The sequence below is a fragment of the Podarcis vaucheri genome, assembly GCF_965113315.1.
Source record: "Podarcis vaucheri genome assembly, chromosome: 1".
Taxonomy (NCBI): domain Eukaryota; kingdom Metazoa; phylum Chordata; class Lepidosauria; order Squamata; family Lacertidae; genus Podarcis; species Podarcis vaucheri.
In genome coordinates this window covers 97,397,443-97,418,891 of record NC_138759.1, presented here as the reverse complement: position 1 = coordinate 97,418,891, position 21,449 = coordinate 97,397,443, and the positions used below count along the sequence as shown (strand labels likewise).

General features: G+C 40.4%; 1 long non-coding RNA gene across 1 annotated transcript; it reads right to left on the bottom strand.

Moving 5' to 3' along the window:
• Positions 1-12: 12 nt before the first annotated feature.
• LOC309519387 lies at positions 13-19,964 on the bottom strand. The gene is made up of 3 exons (XR_014213830.1): positions 19,787-19,964; positions 16,197-16,335; positions 13-72 (listed from the first exon to the last, which is right to left on the bottom strand). It is a non-coding gene; the product is annotated as an uncharacterized lncRNA (long non-coding RNA).
• Positions 19,965-21,449: the final 1,485 nt, after the last annotated feature.

Here is a 21,449-nt window from a genome sequence, read left to right as displayed (position 1 = left end):
ACTCCTGGGCCACTGTCTGTCTGGGATCACTGGCTCAGATCGGTGAATCTCTGATGAGTTCTGGAATTTTCACTGAAATGAAAATAGCAATGAAATGATATTCCACAGCAGGCCTTCCAGGCTCCTCAGACCACCAGAGCCCAATTCAGACCAGCAGAGCTCATTGGCCTCATTGCTGCTCCTCTTGCCATTGTCTCCTGCTTGCCCACTCTATCCTACTAGTGTCAGTATGGGGCAGAAGTGATGAAAATGAAGAACAACTTCCACTGGCTGCACAGTCATCTGCCCTGCTTTGGATAGTAATGGGGACTGAGGTCAAAGTCACCGTGAAAGCAAGTGGGTGACTGCATGGAGAAGGAGAGGAAACCACCTGAGGGCATCCTCTAAGCACTTCCCCAAAAATGGAGCTGGCACTGAACCTTATGGTCATTTAGATAGTGTTTGCTCCTTTCTTTCATTGAGGTAGGATGTTTTTGTGGTTTGTTCTGTGTCAGAAATGTAGTTAAGATGCTAACCTGTGAATTTCTGGTTTCCGTTTGACATGGGATGGCGTTCTATTAACACATGCTTTTGTAATTTTGGAATGAAAAGTGGTTCCTCGCTCTTTAAACCAAGATGTACCTTTGGATCCATACTCCTGCCATTCAGAAAGAGAATTGTGCTCATGGGAGGACCCTTACTATCAGGTCATTGGTCCATCTAGCCCGGCAGTGTCTGCACAGATTGGCAGGGTTCAGTCATGGGTCTCATGCAGCCCTACCAGTAGATTGTCAGGGACTGAACATAGGACCATTTGCACACAAGCCAGATGCTCTTTGAATGAGCCATGTCCCTTCCCCTCATGGAAGGACCCGCTCCTAAGAGCACAAGTCCCCTCTTGTGAAAAGAAGTGCCTTCCAAGTCTAGCACATAAGTGGCAGTCTATACAAATGTGAAGAGAATGTATTGAGGAAGCAAACAAGCAGGTGTGGCCTTGTATAGTACAGCAGGTATGGGATCTAACCTCTTTCTATTTCAACCAGGGCTGGTACAACATGGATGTGAGTACATGGTTTACAATACAGAGATGCCCAGGAGGTTCTGAAGGTTCTGGCTCCGGGCATTTTCTTTCTTAGAATGTCAGACATTTCTGAAGCAGAGCACTGAAGCACACAGACAGGCAAAACTCCCTGAGACACATAACATGAAGAGGAGAAGTGTGATCCCTATGTTAAAAGTTGTACTTGTTTTGTAGCTTTGCTTTTATTTTATTCTCATATAGTGCCGTAGGAATGACAGACTTAAAATAGGGAATGACAACACAGATCTGTCTTTCTCTTGGAAAAACCTTCAAACAGGCCTAACACTGGGGAAACTTCTTAACCTTGCGTTAAGGATGCGTCTATCTTCCGAGCTTAAATGATGCATGAAATGGAAACCAAAAAAGGAGGGTGTTAATCCCTCAAGATGCTACTGTGTGAGTGTTGACGTGTTTGGCTATTTACTGAAATAATAAGCACACACAATTCTGAAAGCTCAGAATGATAAAGCCAGAGAAGAAAAACAGAAACTCTTTCCCATTATTTTTTAATTTTATTTGCTAGTATGGGATCCCTAGGCAATCCTTGAAGTTAACTGTTTTGTTTTGGTTTTTTGACAGCAAATGGCTCTTCTCAAGTTATTTTGCTAGCTGCAAAATGATGTTTCCAAAAGAACTATATTGTGGAAATTAATTCATGTTCCTTTTGGGCATTTCCCCTTCAAAAAACATATATTTGTAGAATTATTAGCATTTATTTCTTATGTTAATGTGTATTTATATGGGGTGCTTTTGCTATAGCTATAGCACGTCATTTAGTGCTACAATTTTATCCATTGTTTATTGGATTGCTGAACACCTCTGAATTGCCAAAGCTGAACTGATAACATTAATTTCTAACTGGTGTTCAGATACAGTAATCCAGGTGCTCAAAAAGAATAAAGTCTAACAATTCATATTTTGCTGTTTGTTTTTAATTATATTTTGCATTAAAAGGTCACCAAGGGTGGAACTGAACATCATGCTAATATGATTGCTCCATCAGGCAAGCAGAAATGCTATGTCTGATGGTACACTCTCCCCTCTCCTGCTGTGCACTGTTCTGGGGATACTCCTGACCAGACCCCCCCATCCAAATGGGGCAAGAAGAGGAGGGGCAAGCCCCTTTGCACGAGCAAGAGCTCTTGCACTGGCTTCCACTAGTGCACTGGGTTAACTGAATCTATCCCGCAAAGTATTGTGAAACCATAGTGGACTGAATAAATTAAAATGAAACACCTCCTTGTGTACTTAATTTGGGGAACCAATATAAGAAGTTTAAGCTCTGAAATTATAGAAGCTATAACTGAGCCACCTCTCTCCCAAGTGACCTCTGTGGCCTGTGGTGGTGGTGCTTTTTAATTAGCTTCAGTTGGTAGGCCAGCTGTGATGGTTCTTGGGCTGTGATAGTCTGGCTACATTGGTCCATGAATCAGCAAGACTTGATTACTGTAACACACTTTATGAGGTTCTGCCCTTGTATCTGGCCTGGGAGATTCAATTGGTGCAGAATGCAGCAAAAGCAGACTTCTGGCAACATGTTACTCTGCTGCTGAGAAAGGTGCGCTGGTTGCCCATTTGCTACTGGGCTAGGTTCAAGATTTTTTGGTGTCAATTCACCAAGCCTTAAGCAACTTGGGCCCAACGTGTGTGTGTGTGTGTGTGTGTGTGTGTGTGTGTGTGTCTATGTATTGATTCTTACTAGGCTAGACCTTATCAACAGCCTTGTTAAACTACAGTCCCAGGGAGCCGTTGTTGTTGTTATCTCTTCTTAGTTTTAAAAAAGTCTCAGGTTCACAGGATAAAATATAAACACACGATAACAAAAACCAGACAATTTAAAACTGCGTACCATAAAAAATACCCGGAAGGCCCATCTAATAACACAGTGATGAGGGCAGGTTCTACCCACTCCACTACAAGATGAGCATCACCCTAGAGGCCAACTTAGTTACTTAAAGCCTGATACTAATAGGGCTGTGCCCTGGATTCAGCCAAGGCCTGAGCTAAATTGGGCCAATTTGCATACACACCAGTTCTGCAGAACCAGCAAATCTAACCAGCAAAATAAAAAAACAAGAGGAAAGAGTATTCAATGGAGACTGGAAAATGTTTGTAGAATATATGAAGAATCGCTGTAAATGGGTTAAAACGTTAGCAGGTTTAGAGTAAATTCGGCAGTATGTTTTGTTAAAAATGAGAGAGAGAGGTTAAGGATTGACTACAATATGCAGTAAAAATGGATATTTGGAGGAAACCATGGAAGGGGGGAGGGAAAGGGAAGTCAAAGATCAACGTATAGTTACTTTTATTGTGGAAAATTTGTAAGATGAAAAATGATTTTCTTCTGGCCTTTGTTGAGGTGGGTTGAGACAGCTAGGGATTGCTGATGGTTGGGTTGGATGGTCCAGAGTGATCCGCGACTGTATTTCTCAGGGGAAGGTCGGAGCCTGAGGCTACCTGACTTTGCTTCCTGCCTGATACAACCACACCCTGTAGGATTACTGCCTCTGCCTCCGCTCACTTGCTGGCAGAGAAGCTGTTTGCGAAGGAGCACCCTGCAGAACTGAACCCTCCTGCTTCGGGAGAGGGGGAGGACACAATTTGCAGAGTGGTAGCCTGTTTGTAGTTTGTAGAGTGGTTCTAGCCATTCTATTCAAGCAATCATATTTCATAAATAGGGCATTGTGGTGGACTTTAATAGAATACATCCAGTGACAATGGCTGATGTATTCAGCAACAGCTTGCAATGGAAACATTTTGAATTTATCCACTTTTGTGATTGTGATATAGTGTGCAATGCCAAACCATTTGTCATTGAGTTAATGGGCTGTAGGCTGCATCCTTTAACGGGCAGTGTAAGTTGCAATTTTTTTACACTGAATTGCACTCCTTATTCTAGGTCGGAGGCAAGAAATCAGTGAATAAGATGACATTGTATGCTTCAAATAAAAGCATCATAAATCCTTAATCTGTTTTTAAAAGTAAACATTTGATTCACTCACAAGCAGCTATGGTGAAGCTCTAAAACTTTTTAAAGTCTTGTGCAAACATCCCTCATTTCGAACAACAAAAGTAGTCTGTGCAGAACCTGAAATTACCCTGGAGATACCACAAAGAGCTATTAAAATGCTGCAGCTGCATCAAAACAATTCAAATGTTAAAAATAAAATTCTAACCCTAAAAGGAGCTGTGAAACATATTTTGAAAAGATAAATACAATATGAAGTGTCACTTAATTATTTAGCATTTCTGAAGCACATTTATTCCAGTATGAACAGGAGGTCTGGCATGTTGCAACTATTATTTCTCCTTTTTAAAGGAAAATATATATACATGGTACAAAGATAACATTTCTCTAAGGAATTTCTTTAAAGTTATCTAGTTATTTGCATATCAGGTCATTGGATTAAAGCACATATGTACTTTTCAGTTCAAAGGAAGGAGAAAAAAGCCTATAGGTATCCAGTGCTGATTTCCCTAAAGAAGTCTTTAGCAACCTCAGTATTTCTCTTTTCTTATGTTTGTGACCCACATACAGTGCCTCTGCTTTAATAACAAGCAAGTGCAACATAAGCTACAGGATTCTACAAATTCGCATTATAACTATGGCCACCCAAGACTGGCATATGGTGCACAGGTAACTTTGCTGCATGTGTTCATGGGTGTAGAGTAAAAGCAGCATCTTGTTCCCGGATTGGTGTGCATGCAAGATGCACCTTACCGCACTGAAACTGAGTGTGCAATTCCAGGCCAGCTTGTGCTTTCTGCAGTGCCTTGAGAGCACCAATCACTTGTTTGGGGGGTAGGAAGATTGATTGTTCCTTCACTTTGAATGAAGACGAAAAGCAGGGTTATAGACTGTAATCAGCACCACAAACTTAGATCTGAAACAGGGTGTTATCATCCATCCCCTAGCCATCTCTCAGTGTAGTCACTATCATTAGGGGAAAGTTTGGAGGGATGTTTCTGGCTGACAATCCTGTTTGTACAATACCACCCTGCCTCTAAGGTGGGGTCATCTTTGCTGGCCCCCATTTAGGATAAATGGCATTGAACAGTTGGTGTCTGTTATGCCACCAGGGCCTCAGGTTGCTGTCTTCCCAGATCTGCCTGAGGGGTTAGCTTGAGTAAGTCTTCCTTCACCATAATCCTGCCTCGTAACTAATCCACGTACCCTACCATGACCACCACCCCTCTGCTGTCTCAGCATTGTGCTCCTTTCTCAAGAGGTAGCCAAAACTGTTCTTTGTACATTGTGGCAGAACAAATGGATGGACAGACATGCATGTCCACAAAAACAAACAGGTGACCACTTGCACTGGACTCATAACCCAGTTCTATCACTTTGTGTCCTCCTTTCCTGGCCCCTCTTCCTCAAGGAAAAAAAAATCACCTTAAGGAAGGAGTAACAGGTGCTGAAGACTTCCATCAACAGCAATTGACCCACAAAACATTGTTTTGTGCTAAGGATGACGGGAGCCACATAGTTCTAGAAAGAAAGGATGCCCCACTGAAGAGGAGGCCCCACAGTGACTTTCATGGGGCGGCAAGGCTGCAACATTTAGTAGAATAAAAGTGCCAACATGTATGGCATCGGTGTATATAAAAGCTTCAAGGTTGTGAACCATCACATTATTGTCATGTGTTTTAAAGGCAGTTATGAACATGCCACTGCAGTACAGTTGAGTCTCATGGGTGGTAAAATTTCATGATAATCCATGTAGGTTGTTTTAAAGTATACAGGAACATAAAGGGGATTAACATTCCCTCACTTTATTGATGAAGGGCAGAGATTCTGTGTGATTTATTGGGATGACACAGAACAGAAAAGAAAAGATTTCGCAAATCTGTTTACCTAAAACCATTTCCCCAAAGGCTGGCCACAGAAACATTGTCAAACAAATCACGAGCTGTGATAGAAAGAAAATAACAAACACAAGACTGATAGCCTGACTACATGATTTCTAGGGAAGAATAATTTTTAGTCTCACTACAAAGATGAGTTAATAGATCATGGAAAGACCCAAATGGCAATAGTCTGCCCCCAAACTATCAGCAATTTCCAGACTAAAACTATTACAAATGTTCATGATAACCTATTGCTCCACCACAACTTAAAGCTATGCATTAGAGAAGGTAGTTTTGACCCTGACCTTTCCATTATTAGCCATCAAAATTTCCCTCCTATAGCTATCCATTTTATAGCAGAGTTCTTTATAAAGTGCACCAAATTATCTATTGTGTCATTCCTGAACAGATTCTCTTCTACACTGACAGGCTTGCTGTTTACTCTTAGCAATAAATAGCAGGAAAGTGTATAATGGAGAATGTATACCTATTCCCCGCCCCTGCCCCCGTATATATCCAACATGGCAGATGAATGTACAGCAGTTCTCTCATTCATTATCACCATCACTAAGACTTCTTTAGCAAAGTTGGGCAAACCACAGCCTTTGGGCTGCATGAGACTCTCAGCCTCCATCTACAGTCCCCAGCGCCCTTGCTGTCACTGCCACAATCATCCTCCTGCTGGACAAAGAGAAGGGAGCTGTTTTAGGGGATGCAAAGTGGGGAAGAGAAGGGAGAATGCTCCATCAAAGAAAAATCCTTGTGCTAATGGAACATTCACCTTAGTGCTACGTTGAATGCAGGCCAATGAATGAAAGAGAGAACAAATGGATGGACAATGAATGGGGTCCATGCTTGGATGGGCGGGAGATGCATTTGTGAGAAAGAATTCATCACCACACTCTTCTGATCATTTCATCAATGGAAGCGTTTGTGCTTGCCAGATGGAATGATCTTCTTTTCCTTCCCCTCTGTGCTCTTCCTGTGACCCTTCAGAGAGGATTTGGGGGAGACACAGGAGCACAGAAAAAGAGAAGTCCTCTTGCACTAGCAGGAGTCTTTAAGCTGGCTTCTGTGCTGCAGTGCTGGATTTAGGGTGGAGCAGGTGCTTCCCCAGCCCAGGGCACCAAGCCGAGGGGGCACAAAACTGAGAAAATCCATAATTGGGAAAATCCATTTGGGGACACCAAATTTTGGCTTCACACAGGGCAACATATTTTGAAAGATTACCAAAGTCTGCCCTGCGTGCTGGGTTAGTTGAATCCAAGCAAATAATCTTTGAAGCAGTACAAAACACACACACCAAAAAACCTTAAAATGCCGTACAGTGGTACCTTGGGTTAAGAACTTTATTCGTTTTTAACCTGTTTTTAACCTGAAGCACCACTTTAGCTAATGGGGCCTCCCACTGCTGCTGTGCCACTGCTGCATGATTTCTGTTCTCATCCTGAAGCAAAGTTCTTAACCCGAGGTACTATTTCTGGGTTAGTGGAGTCTGTAACCTGAAGCATCTGTAACCCGAGGTACCACTGTACTAAAAAATGGTAGGAGAAAGCTTGCCAAATGTTAGGTTTCCAGAAAAATAATGTCTTCAGTCTGGTCATTCTTCATCCAAGCTGACTAGCTCAGCCAGTTACCTTATTATTTCCAAGTCTCTTGAAATATACTTTTGAACTGTCTTCAATAACAGTGGAAGTCTGTCCATATGGAAAATAACAAGATCTTTAGCAGAGAGATTTCAATAGTTCTTGTGCCAGGGGTTCATTGTGTAAGAGATCCACTGTTCCCTTTTTCAACAGTGGATTGATAAAGTTTATGTCAAATGCCTGTTTGGATGGTCATCTGTCATGCATGATTTAGCTGAAATTCCTGCATTGGAAGGGGTTGGACTAGATGACCCTTGAGATCCCTTCCAACTCTACAGTTCTGTGATTCCATGAATTCCATCTGTTGTTGATTATTGTGATCAATTAGCCAGGTATGTGATTAAACAACCAGACAAGCTGCTCACCATTTGCGGGAGAAGCAGATGTTCCAACAAGCAATGGCAGAAAGGCATTATAAATCCCATACCACTTTACAATTTCTCCAGTAAGAGGGAACAATAGTTAACAACCCGGCTTAACGAGTGTTTCCTTTAGGACCTCTACTGGTAGACCTTTTTTTTTTTAAGGTGAAATCCAGTTCCCAACAGACTTCCAGTTGAGCAGCATGGCTTCCCCATTCCACTTCTCCCCACAGCCCCTGCATACCTCTCAAACCCACTTCATGGGCTCCCCCATATTTGAAGGATTGCAGGTGGGAGAAAAAGCAGAGTAAGTGCTATGGCACGAGTGGAAGTCTATTCCATTTGTGTTCTGCCACCAATAGATGTCACCCATAGTTTGCCAAATATTGTAAGACTGGTTTTTTTTTAAATGTTTCAAAGGCATAATTTATTAAAAGTAACTTAGTTCTGTGAATACTTTGATGGTACACAAAATCTTCAAAAGAATATGTATACTATGTGAGTAACATTGTGAGACTTTTCATATTGTGCTGTTTACCTTAGTGTCATCTTTTTTTAAAAGAACTTACAAGTTAAACTAAGTGAATTATTAAACTGAATTTCTGAATACAGAAACCGAACCAAGCTGAGGTACAGAAACATGCCTTGGGCAATGAATGGAGTTGGACTTTAAATTTAAAAAACAAAACAACTTTGCCTCTCTAGAGTCTAATACTAAGTTTTGAAATGCTAAATCAATTATTAAATCAAGAACCGCAACCTGTGTGCCTTTTACTCTTATGACAAGCTTTGTAACATTTATTGTCTTTGTTGGGGGAGGGATCATTTTTGGAAAAGAAGAACATAACCCTGAGTGGTTCAGGAAGAGAGAAGGAACGACGGTCAATAGATTTTTGTTTTAATGTGCTATCTTTAGTTTGTTTTTTTCTCTTAGTTTTATTCCCCAAAACATTCTGCAGAAACTACGTGTGACAGTAATAAAGAAGCATTGTCTGCAATGGGGTTCAAAGGTCAGAAATGAGGAGTGAAAGCTGAAACTAAGGGCACTGACTTGCATCGCTGACGTCAACTGAAATTTGATAGATGGCTTTGGTGACAAAAGAGCGGGGGCAAAAGATGAATGAGGGAAATATTAATTGGAAAAAAATATGGTCTGTGGCTTCTTTTAGGATCCTGTCTTGCCAATTAAAGCAAGTAGACAGGAACTGAGGAGTATTTGTGCAATAAAACACAATCTCTGTCCCTTCCTGAAGCCCCTTAAAAATAATATCTTTAAATTATCATTTAATAGTTGCATGAATTCTAGAACGTAGAAGATGTACTCCTTAGGTTTAATCATTTTTCTTACCATTTATTTCTCCATTTAACTTTTAAATTCCCTCTATCTTACTCTCAGATGTTTGAGATAAAGAATCAATAATATAACCTAGGCAGGTTGGCAGTATGAAGCATCTTGGTCTTAGTCACCTTTCTGTAAATCCTCCTGCTGATTAAAGAAGAGGCAGCAGGTAATTTTGGATGGCCATGTAGTTTTCCCATTGCACCATTTGTAGTGCTGATAAGACTCAATTAAGGAGGATAAGATATAAGTGAGGTACACACCCACACCCCAGGTGTACAAAGAAGCTATTCATATTTAAATGCAAACTATAAAGTATATTGTAATGTGATTTCATGGTAGAACATATTTAAAGAAGCCATAGGTTAAGAGAGTGAAAACCCAGAGCAAAAGAATTTTTTTTTTAGAAAGGGAACATTACAGGAGTCTTCAAATTCATTGTTTAAGCAGTGTAGTGCCAGCTCACATGATTGCCCCCACACCACCAGAATGCAATGCAATGCAATGCAATGCAATGCAATGCAATGCAATGCAATGCAATGCAATGCAATGCAATGCAATGTGAGTGACATCTTTATTAAGGCCTCATCTGCACTGTACATTTATAGTAGTATCATGACAAGTTGAGCTTGAATCCTGGCAAGATGGAGGCACTGTGGGTGAGTAAGGAGGTCCTGTGTCCATCAAATTGGTCAGCTGCCTACCCTGGCTGGGGTTGCACTCTCTCTGAAGGAGCAGGTAAAGCTTGAGGGTGCTTCTGGACCCACCTCTTTCACTGGAGGCTCAGGTAGCCTCAGGGGATTGAAGTGCCTTTCCCCAGCTGCAATTGGTTTGACAGCTGTGGCCATTTCTGGACCAGGAAAGCCTTGCTGCAGTGGTTTATGCATTGGTAACTTCAAGACTGGATTACTACAACACACTCTATGTGAGTCTTCCTTCAAGCTTGGTCCAGAAGCTGCAATAAGTGCAGAATGCTGCAATTCAGTTCCTGACAGGAGAGAGGCCTTGTCAGCATATAACACCTGAGCTCAAAGATCTGCAGTGGTTGCTGATTTGCTGCTGGGCAAAGTTTGAGGTGCTACTTTTAGTGTATAAAGTCCTTAACAATTTGGGACCAGTTTACCTACAAGATCGTCTTACCCTATATGTGCCCACTCAACTGCTCCATTCAGCAGAACTGGCGTTACTGCAGGAGGTCTGGGGTGGGGAATAGGGGCCTCCTAACCACTCTCAGAATCCTAAACAGCTGGGTGGGCTTGTGTTCTGCAGGCATAAATGAACTTGAGTTCATGTAAATTCTGCACCATCCTGACTATGAGGAATAGCTTAGTGTAATATTATTATAAGAGGCATAGCCATTGTGGTGCACTCCATATCTTTTGGACTACGATTCCCATCACCTGTTGGCCATGCTGGCTGGGGCCAATAAGCATTTCAGTCCAACAAAATCTGGAGGGTACCATCTTTATAGCAAGATGTGTGGATGTGATATATCTGTCACATCATGGTTATTCTTTTCTCTCCCTTGCTTCACTGATTTCCCAATATCGGGACCAATTTTGCTGATGCTCATAAAGTTTGGCAGTCTCAAGGCTTCCCAACTTTGGAAACGTTTGGGTACAATTTGCTGGCTATGTGCTATCACTGCTGGACAGAGCTGCTGTAAAAGTTCAATCAACAGCTCAGCTAAGCATGAGAGAGAAAGCAGCCCACTTTGAAGTGTGTTTCTTGCCACTCATAACAAGCCAAGACTCCCTCTAATGTTGTTGCCTTGAGCTAATTGCAGATGTTGCTGGACGGATACCTGGAACTAACAAAACTGACTCAACAGGGAGCCAATTTTCTCAGAGTGTTAATTTAAGGATGTGGTTTCCACTTTTTGATCTTAATCTTTTGTTATAAGAGCAACAGTGAAGACAAACAAATAAAAATACATACCCAGTCCCTGAGACAACTGACCACATGAACTAGATCTAAGAGTGATGCACCATCAATTTGCATGAATATATCTAATAAGACTGTGTAATATTATATTAAAGTATTCTAAGAGCTTTGACTTTCAGTGGATTCAAGGGAATTCTTCTTAATTCTGGAATGCACCACAGAAGCTTAAAATGCCCACACGTAACCAAAACAATCCAGTCAAATTTTGGCAGAGAAGCAACCTGCAGTTTTTGTGCCTGCGTTGGCTACAGCTCCTGTGTTACTCTGCAATAGCAATTAAAACTTCATTAATATTTAATCCATTTTGATAAATGACTCTGTAATATAGCTATAATAATGACACTGGGTTTGCCTTGAGCTCTAATTTATAATGTCTGCCTACTCACTTCTTTACTTTGTTAGGAACAGATTGGGAATTAAATTACGTTGTCCAAGTATAATGCACTGTGTGCCTGATGAGCTGTGGCCCCTATTCACATATCCAGCATACTCCAAGAAGTGTTTCGCTGGGGAAATTACATTCTCTGTCACCGCTATATTAATCGGAAAATGCAGTTGGTTCACCTGAGTGCTGTGTGTATGTCTGAGTAAATAGAGTATACAATGAGATGGCAGTTGTGTTCTTCAGGCCCATAAACTAGCACCATCTAGCACTCTCACATTTTCCCTTCGCTTCTGAGTTGCTTGGGGAAAAGCTGGCAAGGAAAGATAGCCTGGTAGGATTTTTCTTTTTCTTCTTTTGCAAACTTTATTGAGAAAGATTCCAAGAGCTTTGGGGTAAATATATTACAAAGCAGGTGTGTGGGCGTGATTTGAATGCTTCAAAGTGCTGAACCAAGTGTTAAGAGCAGCGCCAAACTTCTAGAAACTTGAGGAATTTGTCACTCCACAATGACTGTCCATGAAAGTCACTGCTGTTTCTTTCTTAGAAGCACCCGTCTCTTGAAGTGTGATCAATCTTGACAGTGCCAGGAGCATTAATCGCCAAGTTGCTCTTTAGTTTTCCTGGATAGGATCTATTATTAGACATGACATCACAGCAGCCCTCGTGACACAGCGGAAGGTTCACTCGCAGATCGATGGGAGGATATCTGTCATTGTCTGGAGGTGCCCAAACACAGACATTTGCTGAAGTGCAGCATAGTCCAGCTTTGCCATTAATGCGAAATGAAATTACAGGTACTACATACGGTATGCAAAGTAGTCTTGGAAACCAAACAGCAAAGGTAAAAACTTGCATTGGGGCCCATGTCCATGAGGTAGTTCTTCCACTTCTGTGGAAATCTGTGTGGAGAGCTTTCCAGTGTAAGCCATTGTGGCCTGCCAGTTCCCATGAATAGCCTCAAGTCTATAAGCCAACACGGAGCCTGCACTCATACAACTTAACAGTCAGGTCATTCACACATAGCTAAGCCCTTCCATGCCTCCTTCAGGAAAACTCAGTGGCTTTTTCTATTCTACTCTCCTTGCAGTCTCCACTCTCTCTTCTCCCTGGAATAACTTTGGTTCCCATTTAGAAGCTTCTAGATACTCCTAGGAGGGGTACAGAAAGACCTTGCCTATGGACTGTTGGCATTTAAAGAATTTGTCTTTTAAAATGTCAACAGAATTTCACACAGGGCAAAGCTATATAAAGGTGAGGGTTTCATAACACTCTTACTGTTATGTACTGAGTTGAATAGGGTCCAAAATGCAGCAGTCTGATTGGTCCTAGAACAATAGGATTCAGAATGCAGCAGTCTGACTGGCCCTAGAACAATAGGATTCAGAATGCAGCAGTCTGTGATAGAAAGGACTGACAGAATCCGAGATCAGGGAGAAGAGACGGTGGAGGAAGATTGGAAAAAAGTTTTTTAAAAAATTAATTTTAGAGAAATGTGGTAAAATTAATGAGTATTAGAAAAATGATGGAATGAAATTATATGGCTTTAGTAGAAATGTTATAAGGAGTTAAGTATAAATAAGTTTTAGGGTTTTAATGGTAAGATAAGGTTAAAATTAAATTAAGATAATTAAGTGACAGAAAATAGTGAAAGATGGAAAGGATTTGCTGGAATAATTAATAACTAGAATACAAAAAGGGAGGTGTGAGGAGGTCGATGAAACAGGTTAATGAAAGATAAAGATATGGAAATATTGGATTTGTTTTTAACTGTTTTTGATTTTGTTTTTGTTTTGATGTATTGTGTTTTTTGCTTTTTTGTATGTATTGTAGTGTGTTGATTTGTGCTGTTTGTTTTTCCTCTTTCTTTTTTCTCTTTTTCTTTAATTCTTAAACTTTTAATAAATATTATTTTTAAAAAAACAGAATGCAGCAGTCTGATTGGTCCTCGAACAATAGGATCCAGAAGGCAGCAGTCTGATTGGTCCACAGGAGCCACCCAATCCAGCTCCAGGTGGAAGTGAATCTGCAACCTGACTGGCCTACAGGTGAATCCCGGAATTAGCCAATCACGTGGGGACCTTTGTATAAATAATGTATATAAAGCAGACATCCTGGGGGAACTTCCATTCCTCCTCATCACTATGAGCTGAATAAAGAGCATGAAATCCACTCTCGACTCTGAGTATATTTCACTTACTGTAGGTCTTGAGCCTCCCCCCAGCTCTGACTCCCCCTGACACAATGCTTGGCTCTTCCCTGATAGCTGCTTACAGCTTAACCCGGACAGGGCTGCTTATGAACAATATGTTGAGAAAGTTTGTTATGCATTATAAAATCAGCACCACAGGTACTGAATGCAGCATACTGTAAGCAAAGGCCCTTGTGGGCATCCATCACTGTTCCATAATATTAACAGACCTTCCACTCCATCTGGTTCTGACAGCCTGTTTGCAGAAGTCAGCATGTATTGTATACCAAGAATATCAGAGGACTTTCGCTCTGCTTTTTATGAGACGTTACTTTGTATGCTTGCCTGTGGCTTCCAGATGTTACTTGATTAGCTTTCATTTTGTTACTGCATCAAGTTGACTCATCTCAGTGCTCCTGAGCTGTTAAGCCATTTCCCCCTTTCCTCCCATCTCTGCACCAGGTCCCTGTCACTTTTAAATTACTCTTAAGCTTCTAGTCCTTATGGTTAAAGGTCACCCCTGGCATCTACTCCTTCATTTCCCTATTGTACATACTATTCTCTCCTTTTCCTCTTCACACTTTGCACATTTCCTTTCCACATGTCATGCTTCCACAGTCTCTTTTTCAGAGTCTGGTGAGGACACTCTAAATGTATTTAGGAGCATTTAGGAGCCCCTCTTCCTTCTTAGTGCATCCATTTTCAAACTGCTGTCTGATGGTTGCAAGTGACACTACCACTGTGACTTAGATAGGAGCCGGAGTTGAACAACATATTAAGGGCACCATGTAGGCTACCACTGTCCTAAATCTTAGATTCTTGCTATAGTTTACAAATGATGAATGAAATTAACATGCTCCACCTCACAAGATTGGGCCATGATTGGTAAATACAGAACCAAATATAGTTTTGCATCTTTCCCAATTCTTGTTTCGTGAACATCAGGAAAACAGGTAAATAAATAAATAAATTCCTACCTCATTTTTCACTTATATATTGGCCAAAAAAAATTTTTTTAAGTGCTAATGCACACAGACCAAATCTCATTGCAGTAATTGCAGTGTTCTAAGACTCTCCAATTCTGGTCTGCTTTTAACAGGAAAATGATTGTACCATTCCTTCCTGGTTTTCTTTTTGCCTTTGCCACTGTGATTTACCCATTTCATTAACTGAAAACACAGCTCTGCTGTTTGCTGCTTAAGCCATTTGGAGTATGAAGAGCCTCGGTGGGATTCATCTTTTGACAAAATTATGCTCTTTATTTTTCTCGCCACATTTTCAGTGCAATTTCAATCATTTTAAGTAGCTATGATTAAAAGCTGTTTCTTTGAAAAATCAAGGTACTACTGTAGTTTCAGTTTGATATAGTAATCCTCCCAAGAGCAGCAGGCCCCCAGTTTTTAGAAAGAGAGAGAGAGAGAGAAGGTGGGTGAGTGGCCCTTCCCATTTTGGTCTCTGATCCCACCCACAACTGGCTTCAGCCCCTTCTGTTACTGCCATATAGCTTCTAGCCCATGCCCCCCTGAAACAGTACTATCCAACCTAAATAGAATCTTCAGTGTACCAAATGAGGGATACTATACTGATGCTTAATCCAGACAGCCTGGAAATGTATCTGGCTGAATGGTCCATCTGACTGAGGTGGTAGGATGTTTAAAGTTCTGGATGGGATCGCACACTTTCTTAAGAATGGAGCTCACAGTTCTGAGTGCTGTTTTGGAGTACCTTACTCTGGACACAAAGCACTCTTTGCCAGCTCAGGCTGGTGTTGGCCAGAAGTAGCAGGCTTGACTAACGCAATGTGTCCTACATGGACTGTCCTTGAGGACCTCCTGCAAACTTCACAAGGTTTGAAAGACACCAGTTTGGCTTTCAAATGGTAACTTGCTGAAAAGCTCTACTGGACGTTCCTCTCTATTTCTGAGTAGAATTCAAGGTGCTTATTGGTTGTTAGGAATTGGAGAACTTCTGAGAACATTTAAGCCCCATGCAGGAATATAGGAAAGTGCTTTATACAGAGGCAGACCATTGGTCAATCAAGACAGTTTCCTAATCCTAAAAAACCCCACTCTGAGATGTTAAAACTGTAGTCTGCCCAGGGCACAGAAACTGCAAGTTCCAGTTCTGTTTTCAACTCAGGTTCTCCTGCTGAGGCTTTAAATATTTGGCTGCTGTTCCATGAACTTTAGACTTCAACTAAATACAACAGAACTAAGAAAATAATTACATGTGATAACTGAAACGGCAACCTGGAAGTGTGTTAAGCCAGTATATTGAGCAGAGAAAAGACAAGGAGACAGAGGAGTGAAGACAAGTAGAAATTGAACTGTCAGCATGTTGAACAGTACTAACATTTAAATGTGCAGTGCTATTGTAACTCTTGAAAGCACACAGTGACAAAACAGCGAAGGTTGTTTAACTTACAAAACCTGAGCAGGTGTGCATCCTTCATGAGTGACAAGATGAGTGAAGGCAAGATCTACTCCCATGTTACCCTCTTCAGCAGGGATCACACACGTTCAGGCTTTGATCCTCGAAGGCCGGCCACTGAAGAGCGCTGTGTCTAATGTATGCATATACAAGAGTCCAATTAATTCACGATGCTACTGTGTGCTGCAAACATTTGCAACATGGTAATCTTACAAATGGGATGCGGGTGGCGCTGTGGTCTAAACCACTGAGCCTAGGGCTTGCCGATCGGAAGGTCAGCGGTTCGAATCCCCACGGTGGGGTGAGCTCCTGTTGCTTGGTCCCAGCTCCTGCCAACCTAGCCGTATGAAAGCATGTCAAAGTGCAAGTAGATAAATAGGTACCACTCTGGTGGGAAGGTAAACGGCGTTTCTGTGCACTGCTCTGATTTCACCAGAATTGGCTTAGTCATACTGGCCACATGACCTGGAAAAACTATCTGCGGACAAATGTCAGCTCCCTCAGCCAGTAAAGTGAGATGAGCACCACAACCCCAGAGTCATTTGCCACTGGACTTAACTGTCAGGGGTCCTTTACCTTTACCTAATCTTACAAATGTGTATATGAGATGTTTCTATACCAGGTTCAAAAAGACTGCTCTGGGCAACAGCTCACAAACATTAAAATGTTTATTTATTTTAAAATCATATTTCATAAAAGAGAATTAGGTATATTATTGTCACCTAATACCAAATAGGCTGTTGTTGGTAAAAATAAAAACGATCCATATCACAAATAGAGACATATTTTCTCGGTATTAACATTTGAATTGCAGAAAGCACCCCTTGGTTGTAGTTGTTATTCTTCTAATTAAAAGGAAGAGAATGCAATAAAAATACACACATAAATGGAACCCAGTGTTTGCTTGTTTGTCCGCTTGCTGGATCACTTTCTTTTACTTTTAAAACTAATTGTAAACAAATAAGGCACAGTTCCCGTGAGAGGCTTCATTTTCTAGATGTATCTTGCCTTTAGTGAAATACAAGATCTGTGGATGGTTGAAGATCGTTTACAAAATAAATGCATTCCATTATTGGTCGGTTTTAATCTTAGGGAAGGGGACTGATGGCACAGGCTATAATCTGAACTTGTCTTTATCTTTTAAATTACGAAAAGGTGTACCACTCCTTGCCAGCCTCTACCATGCAAATAGCTATCGCACTGTGAAAGCTGCCAGGACATTAATCAGCCTGATTAGAATTCTGAAAGCAACTGGACACTACCAAATGAAACACAAGGAGGGGGTGCCAAAGGGAGGCACTTTCAGAGCAGCTTTCAGAGCAAACCATACCATTTACTGCTTCATTTTCATTTTTATCTGGATCTTGCTGACCCCTTCTTGTAGAATACTCTGTTCAACCTTTCAAAAAAGAAAGAAAGCAATTAGTTAACAGAGAAGGATTCTACTAAAATAATGATGATGTTGTCCGAAGATTAAATTAAGATACTATTCTCATTAAGGTACAGCACATATGCTTGGGCGAATCATCCATTATGTATCTCATTCCAAGATAATGAAGGCTAACCATTTCTTTTTAGAACTTGCTGCATCGTTAGGTAAATGTTTAGGAAGGAATGTGCCCATTTTTGCCCTAGCAAAAAGAGAAGGAACAGAGGTGTGAGATGTGATCAGTTCTACTGCTGAAACCAAGGAGGTCCGGCCTGAGCAGTGTCTGGATGGGAGACAATCTGGGGATCATAGGTAAACTGGAGGGAAGGCAGGATAGAAGTATAAAGAGCGACTGCAATCATATGGCATCACAACTCATTGCATGCAAGTAGATACTATCAATGGTAACTAGAGACCTGTGGGTATAGGGAGGTATACAAATTTAATAAATAATAATAATTAGATACCAGAATCAGATGCCCAGTTGACCTTGTGTATACAGTATTTTATCAAGGAAGAAATAGACTCCCACTTTGGGACACAGGACCTTTTGGGATACGACTTTGGTCTAGCATATGGATAGAAGAGCATGTGCTCACTTGAAATAGCTAATAAATAGCTGAATATCATTATTAAGTACTTAATATTATTGGAAACCAATTAAAAGCAAGTAGATTAGATAATTTCAGTGCATTTTTTCTTTAAAAAATAATGTTAGGGGTACTCTCATTTTCCTACTTATATTGAAATACTGCCCCTCAAGGAGGCCAAACTTAGATTCACAAATGTTTAGGGGTATGCGTCCCCCTTCGTCCCCCCAGAAAAAAAGCACTGGATAATTCTATGGTTTTTCTCATGTAATTCTGATCACAGATTTTAAGGATCACAAGTAACTTCACAATAGGCATTTAAAAGAGAGAAGAAGGAAACTATGAACCTATGAGTCTGATTATTAAATATCCAAACAGTAAATATCATGCAACAGTATTTCTATATATATATATATATATATATGATTTAGCAATATGTACAAATCAACTTGTTCTTGGAACTGGTTTTTAGTGTATATTCTATATTTTAATAGGCGGGTGTATTCCTGCATGAGTCTTACAACACTTCAAATCATTCAGATGTTAATCTTTCCTTCTGACAGGCATGACAGGTGGCTCAAGAGTGATGGTCATATTTGCTAGCTGATGTTAAAAACAAATAGTCTACCATGGAGCCGACTTTCTAATTGGTATCCATTCCTGCCAGCTGACTCAGAGTAACCTTTGCAAGCACAAGCTGTTAAAAGTGCAGTCAGCTCTATCCATCTTACATTTAGTTCCATAAAAAAAGGTATCAAAGTGACATTCAGCCCAGTCCACAGCCTGGTTAGACTGAAGTACATGGATTAAACCCAGATTAGTTCTGTTGGTATCTTAGAGCTTCTTCCCACATTGCATTTTTCTGTGTGTGTACACATAAGTTTTGCATAAACATGTGCCTAAAATTGTAACAAGGAGCACGTCAGACTCTTGGAAATTAACCAAGTTCTTCTGGTGGTGGTAGTGGGAGCAATATTGCAGCCCATTTTTCCAAGTCAGTCTGAGAGTTCAGAAAAATTACCTCATCTAGCCTTCTCTAGAAGGGTGGGGAAGAGTAAATAAGTTGCAGGAGTGAATTTCAAGGAATTGAGTTTACTAAATTGTGCAAGAAATCATTACTGAGTTTATAAAGCAAAAAAAAAAGCTTGCATCTCATTAAAGCATCAGGAATAATCAAACAAAGGAGAACAAAAAGAGGGAGAAAGAAGAAGAAAGCAAAACAAAACAAAAATTAAAAATGCCCCCAAATTCTGACTCCATTCTATTTGTTCTACTTATTCTACTGCTGTTCACAGAGTTAGCTGAGAATGGCTGGTAATTCCAGGAGTACTGGGGACATGGGTCAACTATGGTCTGTTCCATATACTGGCATATCTTGCTTGGGTCATTGGAACTATCAATTCTTCATTAATAAATTTGATAAAATAAACTTTGTCAACCGCTCTCTACAAAGGAGCTTTTTCTAATACGGCACAAAACCCACTATACCAATACACAATGATAGCATTTTACAAATGTTTCCAATATATTGGTGCAGTACAACTATCTAGAAGTCTTTCATTTACAGTTCTAACACAGCAGTGAAGATCTTCCATCCCACATGCCCAAAGAGGTTAGTTTCCAGCTGTAAACTCTGTAGTGCAGTTTGCTATAAGTTCTCATTGAGAATTGCTGTTTCCTTGGACCTTTTGATTTCAGACGGCATGGGCAAAGGAAGTAAAAAGGGAGATGCTTCCTTTGCCAGCACAATTTGCCAGCACAAACCATGTGGCGGGGGAGGCGAGTCTTCACCTGCCTTCATGAGAGATTGACAGGTGAACAGTTCCACCCACCTGTCAAAGTGACTCTTGAGGATTGGGGGATGTCTAAATCCAGCCCATCAGCCATATCCACTTCTGCACCCAGGTTTTTTAAATCACAGCAGGTAGCTTCGTTTTTGACACCGAGTGCCCCTGCTTCCATGCTGGGTTTGATGCTGGGTTGGAATTGTTTACCTTATTTTAGCTGCTGAATTCTGTATTGATTTTAAGTGTTTGCTGGTTTGCGCTGGGCTTTTTTTGCATAAGTGATTTCTTGGCTTTACCTTTTATTGCGAATTGTATTTTATTGTCAATACGCACCACCCAGAGAACTTGGCTGGGTGGTGAGTATACAAATGTTATCACCATCACCCTCATAATCTTATTGAGAATCAACAAACGATGCTATGGGATTACAAATAACAAATGAGCAAGATAGGGACTAGTTCTGTCTTTTACTGTCTTTTGCTAGAGATGTGCAGAGTGCACAATATAGGAGAAATGGAAATACCTCTAAATTGGGTATTAAAAAGATGTAAAAGAAAGGTGTGTTCTCCCCACCAAAAAAATAAAAAATAAAAAATAATCCACTACCAATAGTATCTACCACCACATAGATTGAGCTAGATTTATCATTAACACAGTAGCAGATTTTAAACATATATTTTGGAAATGTCCAATATTCCGCACAATATGGAACCTGGTTAGGGAAATGGCAAGATATTTGCTACCATTAGACATTTTCCTTTTGGGTTACTTAAAGAATTCAATTACAGATGTCAATTTGGTGGTTAATCTTTTTGCTGCTGGCAAGATCTGTATAGCAACAGATTGGAGAAAAAATAATCCTCCATCTCAGAAAGGTTTAATAGAGTTTTGAATATTATAATACTCTAAATTAACATACCACCGAAGAGAAAGTAATGGGAGACAACCAAATCAGTTTCCAGAATGACAGATTCTATTTGAGATGCTCTGGAATAACAAGTTTCAGACAATGCGCCCCTTTTTTCTGTTTATATTTTATTGAAAATTTTCTGTGAGGAAATGAAGGAAAATGAAAAAAGAAAAAGAAAGAAAAACATGAAATTGTAATACAATATGATATATATAAGTAATACAATTATTCCAACAAGTGTAAAATTATTAAGTCATTATAATTTTCATAAATACATTCAAAATATCATTATATTTATCCATACAAAATCTGCATCTAAAAGCAATCCATTTGTATGTTGCAAGAGTTGTCGTAACGTCTATCGTTTATCAAAGAGGGCCATGGAAATATACAATGAATCAACATCAATCTCTTGGCAGAAGTAAGGAGAGAGTCCATTTACACTGACCCATTGTCAAACCCCCAAATAGTTGGTATATGATTTTAAAAAATATTATCACCTAACAATTTTATTTTTCTCCCTAAAGTAGT